This window comes from Symphalangus syndactylus, chromosome 1 (genome assembly GCF_028878055.3).
Source record: "Symphalangus syndactylus isolate Jambi chromosome 1, NHGRI_mSymSyn1-v2.1_pri, whole genome shotgun sequence".
Lineage (NCBI taxonomy): Eukaryota > Metazoa > Chordata > Mammalia > Primates > Hylobatidae > Symphalangus > Symphalangus syndactylus.
This window is the reverse complement of record NC_072423.2, coordinates 17,501-32,161: the sequence shown is the minus strand read 5'-3', so window position 1 is coordinate 32,161 and position 14,661 is coordinate 17,501. Positions and strand designations below refer to the sequence as shown.

The 14,661-nt window shown below is 40.5% G+C and overlaps 1 pseudogene; it reads right to left on the bottom strand.

Annotated features, from left to right (window-relative positions):
• Positions 1-1,091: 1,091 nt before the first annotated feature.
• On the bottom strand, positions 1,092-7,820 carry LOC129487002 (uncharacterized; annotated as a pseudogene).
• Between the last annotated feature and the right edge of the window lie 6,841 nt (positions 7,821-14,661).

The window sequence follows — 14,661 nt, the reverse complement described above, 5'->3', positions numbered from 1 at the left end:
CACCATGCCCGGCTGATAGGCTATTATTAACTAAAGTTCATATTTCATTTGGACTCCCTTAGTTCTGTCTTACTCTGACCCAGGATCCCATCCAGGACCCCGCATGACATGTAGTCATCACGTAGGCTCTTCCTGGCTGTGACAGTGTGTCAGGCTTTCCATCTCTTGATGACCTTGACAGTACTGAGGAGGACTGGTCAGGAATTTTGTAGAATGTCCCCCTTTGTCACTTCATGTTCTCAAGGTGAACTGTCATCTTTGATGTTCACTTGGATCGTTTGGCAGAGCTACTGTTTGTCAAGTTTCTCCACTGTGAAGTTATTTTTCCTCCTTGTCAATACTGCATGTGTTCTTTTGGAGCAAGTCACTATGCAGAGCCCACACTTCCGGAGTGAGGAGTTGGCTCCACCTTCTTGATGGCTGAGTGTCTACATCAATAATTTGGAATTCCTTTGCAAAGGAGATTTCTATGCAACTCCATTTGCTTATTCACCTATGTATACAAATACAGACACCTAGATAATTACTTTAAGCTTTAGTTATTATTCAATACTGCAGCATTGTGTTTAACAATTCATTCCTGTGTTGGCCATTGGTAGCTTTTATTATTGGCTCTTATTTTTCTTTGATATATTTTAATTTTTTTTTATTACTTAATTACTTTCTGATACTTCAAGACTATCCTGGCTCCTTTATTTACTGTCCCAGTTCTAGTATCAGACATTTATTCAAAGAGCCTGATTCCTTTCAGAATGGTAGGAAAACTTACATCTGGCTGCTGAATGAGCACATTGTATCTTGTCCTTCATTAGCAATGCTAGGAATATATGTGTGTATCTAACCTACCTACACACACCTAATTATAAAGTTTTCTGTGTAGAACTGTATGTATGTATATTAAACTAAACATAAGTTTACGTTTGAAGGGGTGGCCTGCCCCTCTGCACTTGTGGGTATATCTCATCAGGTGGGATGAGAGACTGAGAAAAGAAATAAGACACAGAGACAAAGAATAGAGAAAGAAAAGTGGGCCCAGGGGACCGGCACTCAGCATAACAAGGACCTGCACTGGCACCAGTCTCTGGGTTCCCTCAATTTTTATTGATTATTATTTTCATTATCTTGGCAAGAGGAATGCGGTAGGAGAGCAGGGTGATAATAAGAAGAAGGTCAGCAAAAAAACATGTGAGCAAAAGAATCTATGTCATAATTAAGTTCAAGGGGAAGTACTACGCCTGAATGTGCACATAGGCCAGATTTGTTTCTCTCCAATCAAACATCTCAGTGGAGTAAAGAATAACAAGGCAGCTTTGCTGCCAACATGTCTCGCCTCCCGCCATAGGGCCATTTTCCTCCTATCTCAGAATTGAACAATGTACAATCGGGTTTTATAACGAGATATTAAGTTTCTGGGGCAGGCAGGAAAGAGTGGCCTTCCTCCATCTCAACTGCAAGAGGCTTTCCTCTTTTACTAATCCACCTCAGCACAGACCATTTATGGGTGTCGGGCTGGGGGATGGTCAGGTCTTTCTCATCCCATGAGGCCATATTTCAGACTATCACATGGGGAGAAACCTTGGACAATATCCAGCTTTCCAGGGCAGAAGTCCCTGTGGCTAATCACAGTGCATTGTGCCCCTGGTTTATTAAGACTAGAGAATGGCAATGACTTTTACCAAGCATACTGCTTGTAAACATTTTGTTAGCAAGGCACATCCTGCACAGCCCTAGATCCCTTAAACCTTGATTCCATACAACACATGTTTTTGTGAGCTCAAAGTTGGGGCTAAGTGGCTGGGGCAAAGTGACAAATTAACAGCATCTCAGCAAAGCAATTGTTCAAGGTACAGGTCAAATGGAGTTTCTTATGTCTTCCCTTTCTACATAGACACAGTAAAGTCTGATCTCTCTTTCCTTTCCCTACATATCCCCCTTTTCTTTTTGACAAAACCGCCGTGGTCATCATGGCCCGTTCTCGCTGGTCACTGTCTCTCCGGAGCTGCTGGGTGCACCTGTAGACTAGCAATAGAGAGGACAGACATACAAGGATTAATATAAAATTTGCAATAGTGGAACTTCCAATGGCTTTAACCCAAGTGGCAGGGTTAAGATTTGTGAGGCTATCAACAGCTTTTACCATTGCCTCAGTTTCTGGCACCAGATTTAGCTGGGCTTTTGATGCCTCAAAAATTTGTTCTTTCAATTTTGAAATATCTAAAGTCAGATTATCTTCTCTTCCTTGTAAATGGCATCTAACCATGTCCCAATGATGTTCATATTCATTATAAGCTCGAGATGTCATACAAAAATCTGGTATATTCCAGTCACACTGTAACTGAAAAAGATATTCCAAGCTCATGAGCCTATCTCCCATCCAAATTACAGTTTGTCTAAGATGATTAATTTCGTTTGCCAATTTTTTATCTATTTGGGTCTGAGAATTCCACAATTTTGAGGAATTCTTTTGCCAATTATTTACATATTCTGCAGTTTGAACAGAGGAGTGTAAAGCAATTCCAGCAGCCACAGCAGTTGCTGTGACTGCAATAAGACCCATAATCACTGCAATCAAAGTAAAAATGAATCTTTTGGATCTAGTTAGAACTCCTTTTAATACCTCTGTTAAAATATAGATGGATGAGGAAGCCTCCCACAGTCGGTACATGGACACAGGGATCCCCATGCCCTCTCTTGCCCTCACTAGCAGAATATGGTGCTGCCAATCCAAAGTTGAATCAATGCAAGTAAACAATCTACAGTTTTCACAGGTTATAGTTTGGGAATCTGGTTTAAGATCTATGTTTCCTACAAATAGCATATAAGGGGGTTTTACACACCACATTTCCATGGATACGGTGATTCTAACCTTCTATGAACCTGGTCCAGGCTTTCAGTTAAATCACTGTCATAGGCCAGATTAATGGGCCAGATGGATGGGACCTGTGAACACGATTGAGTCTGGCCCATACAATTATGATATAATTGGCCTCGAGGGGCCCAGTCTATAATAGTTCCGAATTCATTGTTTTGTAGTACCACTGCAGTATCAGCCACACATTCTTCCCAAACTAAGACTTCTGGGCTTTTTGATTCTTTGGGGATTTCCTTGGGGCCAGGCTTCCCCTTAGGCCTACATTGTAATGATCTTTGATAAGAAGGGTCCTGTAAATTATTTATCTGTGGCCTGAGTGACATTCCACTTACCATGTGATAAGTAAATCTACTGATGGCACTGACAGTAGGTACTTCTACCAACCAATTTTGGGCTGCAGGCATTAAGCATCCTGGTGCTTTCCCCAGGCAAATAGGAAGATAACGATACCCAATGGAAATGTTTATCATCATTCCTTCTTCTTCAGGTTGGGCAAGGCCACCAATCATCTGTGGGGCCTGGTACCCATGCACTATTATTAACATATACTTCAATAGAATTACCCATCCAAGTGACTGCCTGAATTGAGGGTGGGAAAGGCACATAGGCCCAGTAGGTATAATTAGCTGCAGCTGCTCCTGCAGACATAGGGAGACTTACCACCATTTATACAATCATTAAAGCTGCAAACAGCATATTCTCTGGAGTTTGTGTTACCCTTGTGTTCTTCAGGCTTTTTTCAGCCAACTGTGTCACCTTCTTTAGCTGGGCCCAGGACAGCAGCTCTGCTTTCTTTGTGGATGGCAACTTCACCTGTTCTTCTGATATCACCATTTTGTTCACCTGGTGAGTCGATGATGCTCGAGTGAGGGTTTTCCGTCTCCACGGAGGCACTTTTCCTTGCATCTCTGATGGGTGCATTGTAGAACTTCAAATGTCTAGCGGGTATCCAAACAGGAAGCTGATTTTCTCCTGGTGAAACACAAGCAAAACCTCTCCCCCATGTTATCACCTTACCTATTTCCCATGTATTATTTTTGATCTTTTCACCAAATCAGTTTTTCCTCATGTGAGCTGTTCTTTTTACCAGTAAAATGTTGTTCTGCGGAAGTAGTGGTCTGATTTCTATATATGTTTAAAAAATTTAAAGTATAGAGTGCTAGATTAAGTTGTATCTGGGGAGTGTTATACTCCTTACTCTGTTTTTCCTTTTTTGTTTAACCCATTGAGCTTTGAGTGTTCTATTATTTCTTTCAATTATGGCCTGTCCTTGGGAATTATAAGGGATTCCTCTTGTATGTGTAATTTTCCACTGATTTAAGAATTTTTGAAATGCTTTGCTGGAGTATTCTGGCCCATTATCTGTTTTACTTTTTTCTGGAACTCCCGTGACAGCAAAACAAGATAATAAATGTCTTTTAACATGGGAACTACTTTCTCCCGTCTAGCACGTTGCCCATATGAAATGTGAATAAGTATCAACTGTCACATGGACAAATGACAATTTTCCAAATGAAGGTACATGTGTGACATCCATTTGCCCTAATGCATTAGGACATAAACCTCTGGGATTAACTCCTGCCTCCTGAGTGGGCAGGTGTAGGACTTGACACTCAGTACAATGTTGTACAATATTTTTTGCCTGTTTCCATGTGATATCAAAATTATTTTTTAATTCTGTTGCATTTACATGAGTCAGGGCATGAAGTTCTTGTGCTTCCATGAAGGCAGATGATACTAGCAAGTCAGCTTGTTCATTTGCGTTCGTTAAAAGGCCCTGGTAAATTAGTATGTGCTCAAACATGAGTAATATAAAATGGGAAATTTCTTTTTCTTACAGTTTGTTGTAACAAATTAAACAGCTGATTCAACTGATTATCCATACTATATTTGATTAGGGCTGACTGAACATCCTTTGTAGCCTGTACTACATATGCAGAATCTGAAACAATGCTAATAGGCTGATTAAAATCTTGTAACACTGAAATGACAGCAACCAATTCTGCTCTTTGAGCAGAGTGATATTGAGTTTCAATGACTCATTCTTTTGCCCTGGTGTAAGCCACTTTTCCGTTGCTGGAACCATCAGTAAACATGATCAGAGCATTTTCTAAAGGTTTATGTCTGGTAATTTTAGGTAAAATCCAAATAGTCAATTTTAAAAACTGGAAGATTTTTGTTCTTGGGTAATGATTATCAATAATTCCCACAAAATCAGCAAGATCAATCTGCCATGCACCAGAATTAATAAAGGCTTATCTAACCTGTTCGTTGTTTAAAGGAACAGTGATTTTATCTCTGTCACTTCCACACAATTTTACTATTTGTAGTCTTCCCTGACCAATTAATGTAGCCATTTGATCTAAGTACAATGTAAAAGTCTTAACTGTACTGTGAGGAAGGAATGACCACTCCACAAGATCTGTATTTTGAACAATGATGCCTGTTGGAGAATGTGTAGTAGCAAAAATTACAAGTTGGAGTGGGGCTAAAGGATCTATTCTATTGACTTGTGCTGACTGAATTTTTCTTCAACTAATTCAATTTCTTTAGCTGCCTCTGGAGTTAATGTTCTTTTACTATTAAAGTCTGGGTCCCCTCTCAAGATAGAGAACAAATTTGACATGGCATAAGTAGGGATGCCTAGAGTTGGCTGAATCCAATTAATATCTCCTAGCAATTTTTGAAAGTCATTTAATATTCTTAATGTGTCTTTTCTTATTTCTATTTTTTGTGGTTTAATTTTTCTTTCCTCTACCTGCATTCCCAAATAACGAAAAGGAGTAGAGGTCTGAATCTTATCAGATGCTATTGTTAGGCCTGCGTTTGAAACCTCTGTCTGCAGAAATTTGTAACAGTCAATTAGTCTATTTTTTCTGCAGCACACAAAATATCATCCACATAATGAATAACAGTCTGAAAACTTGTCTCTAACTGGTTGAAGAACTTGAGCTACAAAAGTCTGACAAATAGTTGGACAATTAAGCATTCCCTGAGGTAACAGTTCCCACTGAAATCTGGTGGCTTGTTCTTTATTATTTATGGCTGGTATAGTAAAAGCAAATTTTTCAAAATCCTGTTTTGCCAGAGGAATGGTAAAAAAGCAATCCTTCAGATTAACTGTAATTAAAGGGGATCATGGCTTGAGAAGGCAACCCGAGTTGGAGAGACCCCATAGGTTGAATTACCGCATTAACCGCTCTTAGGTCAGTTAGCATGCGCCATCTGCCTGATATTTTCTGAATTACAAACACAGAAGAATTCTAAAGACAGAAAGTGGGTGAAACATGTCCTTTTTAAAATAGCTTTTTAACTATTTTATGTAGCACCCCGAACTTTTCCTTAGGGAGCGGCCACTGTTTGACCTATACAGGAAGCTGCAGGGCAAGTCTGAATTCCTCCTTCACCGTAGTGAACTGTAGGTTGGACAATAATGTGTGCCTGGAGCCAAGTCGCAGCGAGCCTAGTTTCACGCTACCTCCCCCAGCACTCACTCGGCTGAGGAGGAGGTGGCCATCGTGGTTTTAGCCCCAATGGCCCCAATGGTTCTGGACTTTTTCCTTTTAATTTTAATGTTTCAGGATATATTACCTCCTGTAATTGATTGTAGTCAACATTTTGCATTGACCGAGCCATTACCGGCTCTGCTACCTATTTACAATGTGAACTTTCCATTCCTTTCCTGGATTTTTCCCCGCCTCTTCTTCACAATCTATTACACAGCTTTCAGGGGCATCAAAGACTGAAACGCTATCTTCTTCTATTTGAAACGGTTCTAAAGTTGCTTTAACAATGGCCCAATCATTCCATATTGTAAGTGGGATGATTTTACCTTCCCTATTTGCTTGTTTTAATTCTTTGCCAATTTTTTCCCAATCTTTTACATCTAAAGTTCCTTGTTCTGGAAACCATGGGCAGAATCGTTCTATTGTTTGGAATAGTGTAATTAGATTTTCTGTAGAAGCTTTAATTCCCCCTTTTCTTAAGAGAATGTTAATGAAGCTGAGATAAGAGACATATTTACTTTCAGTTTGCCCCATTGTTACCCTGGGTTCCTCTGAGCGCACAAGTTTACCGCAAGGCTGATGGTGGATGTACTCAGGAATCTCTCATCCACTGTCCTCAATGCTCACATTCTTAGCATACCTTCACCCTAGACAAAGGCACCCACATTGGGTGGCAGATGAAGTGGTGGCCTGCTCCTCCACACCTGTGGGTATATCTCATCAGGTGGGATGAGAGACTGAGAAAAAAATAAGATACAAAGTATGGAGAAAGAAAAGTGGGCCCAGGGGACCGGTGCTCAGCATACCAAGGACCTGCACCTGCACCAGTCTCTGAGTTCCCTCAGTTTTTATTATTTTCATTATCTTAGCGAGAGGAATGCGGTAGGAGAGCAGGGTGATAATAAGGAGGTCAGCAAAAAAACATGTGAGCAAAAGAATCTATGTCATAATTAAGTTCAAGGGGAAGTACTATGCCTGGATGTGCACGTAGGCCAGATTTGTGTTTCTCTCCACCCAAACATCTCAGTGGAGTAAAGAATAACAAAGCAGCATTGCTGCCAACATGTCTTGCCTCCCGCCATAGGGAGGTTTTCCTCCTATCTCAGAATTGAACAAATGTACAATCGGGTTTTATACTGAGACATTCAGTTCCCAGGGACAGGCAGGAGACAGTGGCCTTCCTCCATCTCAACTGCAAGAGGCTTTCCTCTTTTACTAATCCACCTCTGCACAGACCCTTTATGGGTGTCGGGCTGGGGGATGGTCAGGTCTTTCTCATCCCATGAGGCCATATTTCAGACTATCACATGGGGAGAAACCTTGGACAATATCCAGCTTTCCAGGGCAGAGGTCCTTGTGGCTTTTCGCAGTGCATTATGCCCCTGGTTTATTAAGACTAGAGAATGGCAATGACTTTTACCAAGTATACTGCTTGTAAACATTTTGTTAGCAAGGCACATCCTGCACAGCCCTAGATCCCTTAAACTGTGATTCCATACAACACATGTTTTTGTGAGCTCAAAGTTGGGGCTAAGTGGCTGGGGCAAAGTGACAAATTAACAGCATCTCAGCAAAGCAATTGTTCAAGGTGCAGGTCAAAATGGAATTTCTTCTGTCTTCCCTTTCTACATAGACACAGTAAAGTCTGATCTCTCTTTCTTTTCCTACAACGTTGATGCCTCCACCTCTGATCTACTATCACATGAACCATTCTAGCCTTCTCGCCTTGCTAATTTGTAACCTCCCACTTCACCAGTTAGAGGCCTGATTCCTACCATCTGCAGCTTATGTAAGTCATTGTTTTATTCCAGATACAGATACTGTGGTTTTACAATGGTTAACAATTGCTTCTGTTGGAAAGAACTTTATAAAATGGAATCCAATGATGAAGTATAGTTCATTTGCCTTCAGCCTACAGATTCTATTCATTTTCAAAGTGACTTAGGTCAACACCATTTTCCCTACATCTTCAGTGAGTTTTCACCTACCTTTTTGTCTTAGTCTATTTTTCATAAGAATGACAACTTAATTAGAATCAAATCTATAAGCTTTAAGATTTTATGTTTCTAGTTAGTATAATATTAGCTTATTTGACTAGAACTCAAGCAGAATAGGAATTCATGTTTGTTTTATATTCAATAGTGATAACTTTGAAGACATAGTTGTTTTATTACACCAAAATATTATATTAATCTTATTTAACTAAGTTTTATCCAAATCGTGTTAACTTAAGAAACATTTGATCAGTTCCTATATTTCTAGGAGTTTGGTGAATACTTATTTATAAAGGCTCATGTTTTTTCCAAGCCAAGTTAGAATACAGCACTTTTAGAGGATTTTATAAATGAATTTTGCAAAGCTATCTGGAGTTAAGAAAATACCACATATACATAACATACATTAACAGACATATAAACACAAATAGAGATTTCATAGCTTTCATCCTAAAATTTCAGCCATGAATCAGGCATAAATATTCTGATGGTTAATTTTAGACATCTACTTGATTGGATTAAGAGACACACATAGCTGGTAAAACACAATTTCTGGGCATATCTGTGAGGATATTTCTGGAAGACACTGAGATAACCCTGACCCAATGTGGATGGGCACTGATATGGTTTGACTGTGTTTCCCACCCAGATATCATCTGGAATTGTAGTTCCTATGATCCATACATGTCATGGGAGGGACCCGGTGGGAGGTGATTGAATCATGGTGGTGGTTACTGCCATGCTGTTTTCATGATAGTGAGTGAGTTCTCATGATGTGATGGTTTTATAAGGGGCTTTTCCACTTTGGCTCAGCATTTCTCCTTGTTGCTGCCATATGAAGAAGGATGTCTTTGCTTCCCCTTCCGCCATGATTGTGAGTCCCCTCCAGCCATGTGGAACTGTCAGGCCATTAAACCTCTTTGTTCCTTATAAATTACTCAGACTTAGGCATTTCTTCATAGCAGTATAAAAATGGACGAATACAGCCACCATCCAATTTGTTGAGAGCCCAGATAGAACAAAAAGGAAGAGGAAAGGTGAAATATCTCCTTCTGAAATTGAAACATCCTTCTTCTCCTGCCATTGACATCAGAACTTCAGGGTCTCAGGCCTTTGGTCTCAGAATGAGAGTTACACCATTGGCTTCCCTGATTCTGAGTCTTTTGTATCTGGAGTGAGCAATGCTACCAGCTTTCCTGGTTCTCCAACTTGGAGACAGGCTATTGTGGAACTTCTCAGCCTCCATAATTATGTGAACCAATTCCCCTAATGAATCTTCTCTCATCTATCTATCTACATATATTCTACTGATTCTGCCTTTCTGGAGAATCCTGACTAATGTGATTACAATAATACAAAATTCACTAGTTTATGTAGAAGACTTGGTTTTTGTCATTGCCCCATTTTATATTTGTATTATAACTGTGTATCTGGAAAATGGAACAAGTTTTTATCTTCTTCATATGAGGGCTAAAGCTTTTTTCTCACCAATATTTTTGGAGATTTTAAAGATTATTTTTTGTTTTGACATACAATCTTATGGAGGCTGAGAAATAAATTTTTTTTTCCATTTTATTTTTCAGCCCCAGGTGTTTGCTTTTGCAGATTCTTGAGCACATTGAGAGCCTCCAAGGCATGGAGTGCGGTGCCAAAACTTTCAGTGATTATAGGGAGTTGAGAGACTCAATTGGGAAAGGAAAGGTCTAAAAGGAGGCAATTTGGAAGATAAAATTTTTCTCAAAGGAGTGATTAAAGTTCTAAATAATTCTTAGTAAAGTCATGCAAACAGGAAAGGAAGTAGAATTGTTCCATATTGGTGGAACACAGAGTCAGCAGAGGTTTGAGAAGGGAGAATTTAGTCAGTTGAGAAGTTCCCATGAAAGGAGCAAGATTAAGATCACACAGAGACACCTTGAAACAAAAAGCCAGGAATAACTTCCAACCCAAGAGGAGAACAGAGAGGCCTCAAAACCAAAGCTAAGATAAGAAACTTATAGCCCAAGTTACCTTCCAGACAAAGAAGCCTGAGATTCCAACCCAGCTTCAGAGAGTACTCACTCAAAATTTTAGTGAAACTGTAGGCTTTTTAATGAGTTAGCCATGCATGCAAAAGGCATTCCCTAAGGTGGCAGAGAAGATGGAGCCCCCATATCCAAATATAGCCAACGAGAAAGAAAGACCCCTGTTGCCAGAGCCAGTGGGCAAAGGCAACAGAAAAGGAGACAGGGGTCCTAATGGGATGAGATCCTTTCAGATTTAGGCTTATACAAACTCCTGAGAACTGGCAGGTTGACAGCCATAAATGGGGTACCAACATTCCTACTCATTGGATTACAAGTTCTCAGGCATCCAAAATGATTAACAAAATGACAATTTCTAGGGCTTCTGTGGGAGAGTATGGAAAGGTCTTTTTGAACCTTTTAATGCTGTCAATGGAAGAATGATGAGGTTCATAAATTTGGAAAGAAGACATTTCTTCATTTTTATGTTTTTTTTTTTTTTGAGACAGAGTTTCACTCTTGTTGCCCAGGCTGGAGTGCAATGGCGTGATCTTGGTTTACTGCAACCTCCACCTCCTGGGTTCAAGCAATTCTCCTGCCTCAGCCTCCTGATTAGCTGGGATTACAGATGCCCACCACCACACCTGGCTAATTTTTTTGTATTTTTAGTAGAGATAGGTTTTCATCATGTTGGCCAGGCTCCTCTGAACCTCCTGACCCCAGGTGATCCACTCGCCTCAGCCTCCCAAAGTGCTGGGATTACAGGCATGAGCCACCACACCCAATGAGAGATTTATTTCCTATAAAGAGTTGCGGCCTGCAGGTTGTCCTTCTGACAGGCTGGGAAGCATAGCCTCCAGCTAGAAGCCAGAAACAGATGCTTCAAGGAGGAGGTAAAGGAAATAGTAATTTATGCTGAGTGGAATGGCTAAATACATTTCTTTAATAAGCTCTAGGAGGAGTCATGAATATTTATGGAAGGAGAAATGCATGCATGCGCAATTGAGTTTCTTGCTTCTTCATGGGTCCCATGTACAAAAAATGGCAATGTTAGCATGATCCCAGGGTGGAGTTTTCAGCCATCTGACATTAAAAAGTGAAGCAGAGAACATGAAAACTCGCTCTGTGCCTCCTCTATATGCTGGCCAGAACCTCTCCCTCATGGGTGGTCTCTTATCAGGCAAGAAAAGAGAGGTTAATATCAGTGGTGGAGCCTTTGAAGGGGCTGGTTTCTGTTAAATCCTTAAGGAAGAAAGTCTCATCATGGTTAGCAAAGGAGGGGGTATGACGATGTGTATCTGACCCCCATCATCCCATGCTAGCAAAGCTGAGAACTCAGTTTTGAAAGTTACTCTGGGGTCACCTCAGCCAAGAGTGGATCTGTTCAGACAGTTGGGAGGGTAGAATTTCATTTTCATTTATCAGTGCTAATGGGAAAGAGTACACTGTCTCCATGGCAGCTGAATTTGCAGGAAACTCCTTTGAAGAGGTTAATGGCAGTTGTATTTTTCTAGGAGCTCTGCTTTAATTGGATAAAGTAAGTTCTGGTAAGATTTCTTCCTTTATCTTCAGTATCTCGAATGTTTTCATTTAAATAATCTTTATAACAGCTTTTGATGTCTGAGTGGATTCCCACACAGTCATTTATTGTAAGACTTTCTGATTCCTTTTTTTTCCTTTGGTCATTATGAATAGGGCTTCTGTAAATAATTGCATGGTAGCTTTTGTTTGGAAATAACATCAAAGTAATTGTCAAAATACCTAGGAATGTGATTTTTGGATTGTAAGGTGAGACTTGTTTAGCTTTAGAAAAAACTGCCCAACTTGTAATGGGGAGTAAAAAAATTTTCTATGTTTTTGGAATTCTTAGATGGGACCCTCTGTAAAAACTGACAGGTTCAAATGAGAAAAACAGAAAAGTTTAAAAACATGTATACCTTATGGATACATGGGAGATACTCAGGGAAAAAATGAGTAAATCTCCAACAGCTGGCTTTCAATTCAAGCATAAATACTATCTTCAACTTAAAGAAAGAAGATTTGAGGTGCAGTAGTGGGGAGTTAACCAGCAAAAGCACGGGAGACAAGGGTAAGGTTTGTTATACAGACTTAAGTCCATGCATTCTCCATTGATAAGACTCTTTAGTGATTTAGTTATCCTTCTCTTCTTGGTGTCAAGAGAGGTAGCTTTTAAATGGGGATTTCCTTGATAGATGTAAATTTTCCTTACAGAAGTGTAACTTCTACTTTGTTTTCAGAACTTCTTTTATTAGAATTTTTTTTCAAAATAATCAGCTTGGAATAATTCTTAAGCCAAAGGGACATATATTGGGGTGGCATTTTCTGGTTTCCTACCATTATATTTTGGGGTGGCATATTTTGGTCTTATACACTGTATTCCACCAGCAATGAAAAGAGTTCTGTTTTTCCTCCAGCAATTTGTCATTTTTTAAAGAGTTTAGCAGTTCTAAGAGATATAGACCAGCTGTGCTATCTTATTGTGGTTTTCAGTTCTCTAGTTTGTTGAGCACCTTTTTGTATGTTTACTTGCCATCTGTACATCTTATTTGGTGAGGTGTCTGTTCAGATCTGTGTGCATTTTTAATTGGGCTGTTTAACTTATTGTTTAGTTTTAACAATTTTTTTATGTATTTTGATTACAAATTCTCAGATCTGTCTTTTGCAAATATTTTCTTCAATATTTGGCTTGTCTTTTTGTTCTCTTAACAAGGTCTCTTCCAGAGTATAAACTTTAAATATTAAGAAATCCACATTGTCATTTCTTCTGTGTATATCAACCTTTTGTGTCGTTTGTTAAAATTCATTACCAAACCCAAAGGCACATAGCTTTTCTTCTATAGTTTCTTCTAGAAATTCTATAGTTTTGTATTTTTAGTGTAAGGATGACTTTGAGTGATTATTTGTGTAAGTTGTAAATTTGTAATCTACATGCATATCATTTCTTATGGTTTCCAACTAATCATTTCCTCACTATTTTGGGGAAAGACACAGGATAGTGGGTTCTGTTAGAGTAGACAGATAACTAGACATGAACAGGAGAGGGAGCTCGTGGAAAAGGGAATGTCTGGGAAGGCGCACCTGGAGGGACCACCAAAAATTCACATATTAGTAGCATCTCTAGTGCCGGAGTGGATGGGCATTTGTCAATTGTGGGTAGGAGGGAGAAGAGGTACCTATGCAGAAAGAAACACCCTAGAACTCCTCATAACATGCCCCAGTCATCGTTCACTCTGCAATAAAAATGTCAGAATATTGTTAGCTACATGCTCATAAGAAGGCCAAAGGGAACATTCTTAAGAGAAACCTGGCACCAAAAATACAGATTAGGGCAGAGATGGACATTCAAAAGAGATAGGCAGGCACAGTAGGTACAAACATCACTGCTGTCAGCCTGCCTGGGATGGTGGAAAGGAGGCTGGTGCCAGAGTAGATTCGGATTCATCACCACACGTACCTCAACCAACAGTGAGGAGGTCCCACACGCCTAAGTGGGGCAAATGAGGGACCTAAGGCAGTAGCAGGAAAACCAAAGAAAACAGGCAGAGACTTGAGACAGGCAGGAATGTGAAGAAGTCCAAAATAAAATTCCCTGCACTGGACTCTTAGGCTGTTTTCATGCACAGTCAGCCCAGTCCTCCTCATTTTTCTACAATAAGCTCTTCAGAGTGTACTTCTTTTCAATGAAGTTGTCTGCCATCTTTGTACTGCCTCTTGGTGAAAATCTTTCTTCCAAGTTAGACAAGAACTGGGACATCAGCTCTCCCCAGTAATAGCTCCATTTCAGTTTGAATTTACAGAACTGATGGGGCTTAATAACTAGCGCTCCAAGTTTAAGTGGTGCGGGAGGTGGCCAGTAGTGGACCCCAGCTGTCACACCGGGAGCAACAGGGCCCTGCATAGTCCCCATCTGCCTGCAGGTGGCATGCTGCCACGACACTGCCAGCAAGAGGGCCTGGCAGTGTTCCCAGCAGCCAGCAGGGCTATATGACTACACTGTGAGCAAGAGGGCCCTGCAGTGTCCTTAGCTGCCCGCAGGTGGCGCACGGGCACCACAACATGAGGAAGAGGACCCTGCAGTGCCCTGGTTGCCAGAAGGGGGCGTGCTGCCTCTACACTGAGCAAGAGGATCCTGTAGTGCCCCCAGTGGCCAGAAGAAGGCGTGCCCCCACTACACTGCAAGCAAGAGGGCCCAGCAGTGTCCCCAGCTTCCAGCAGGGGAGCCAGCCGCCACTACACTTGGAGCAAGAGGGCCCGGCAGTGTCCACAGG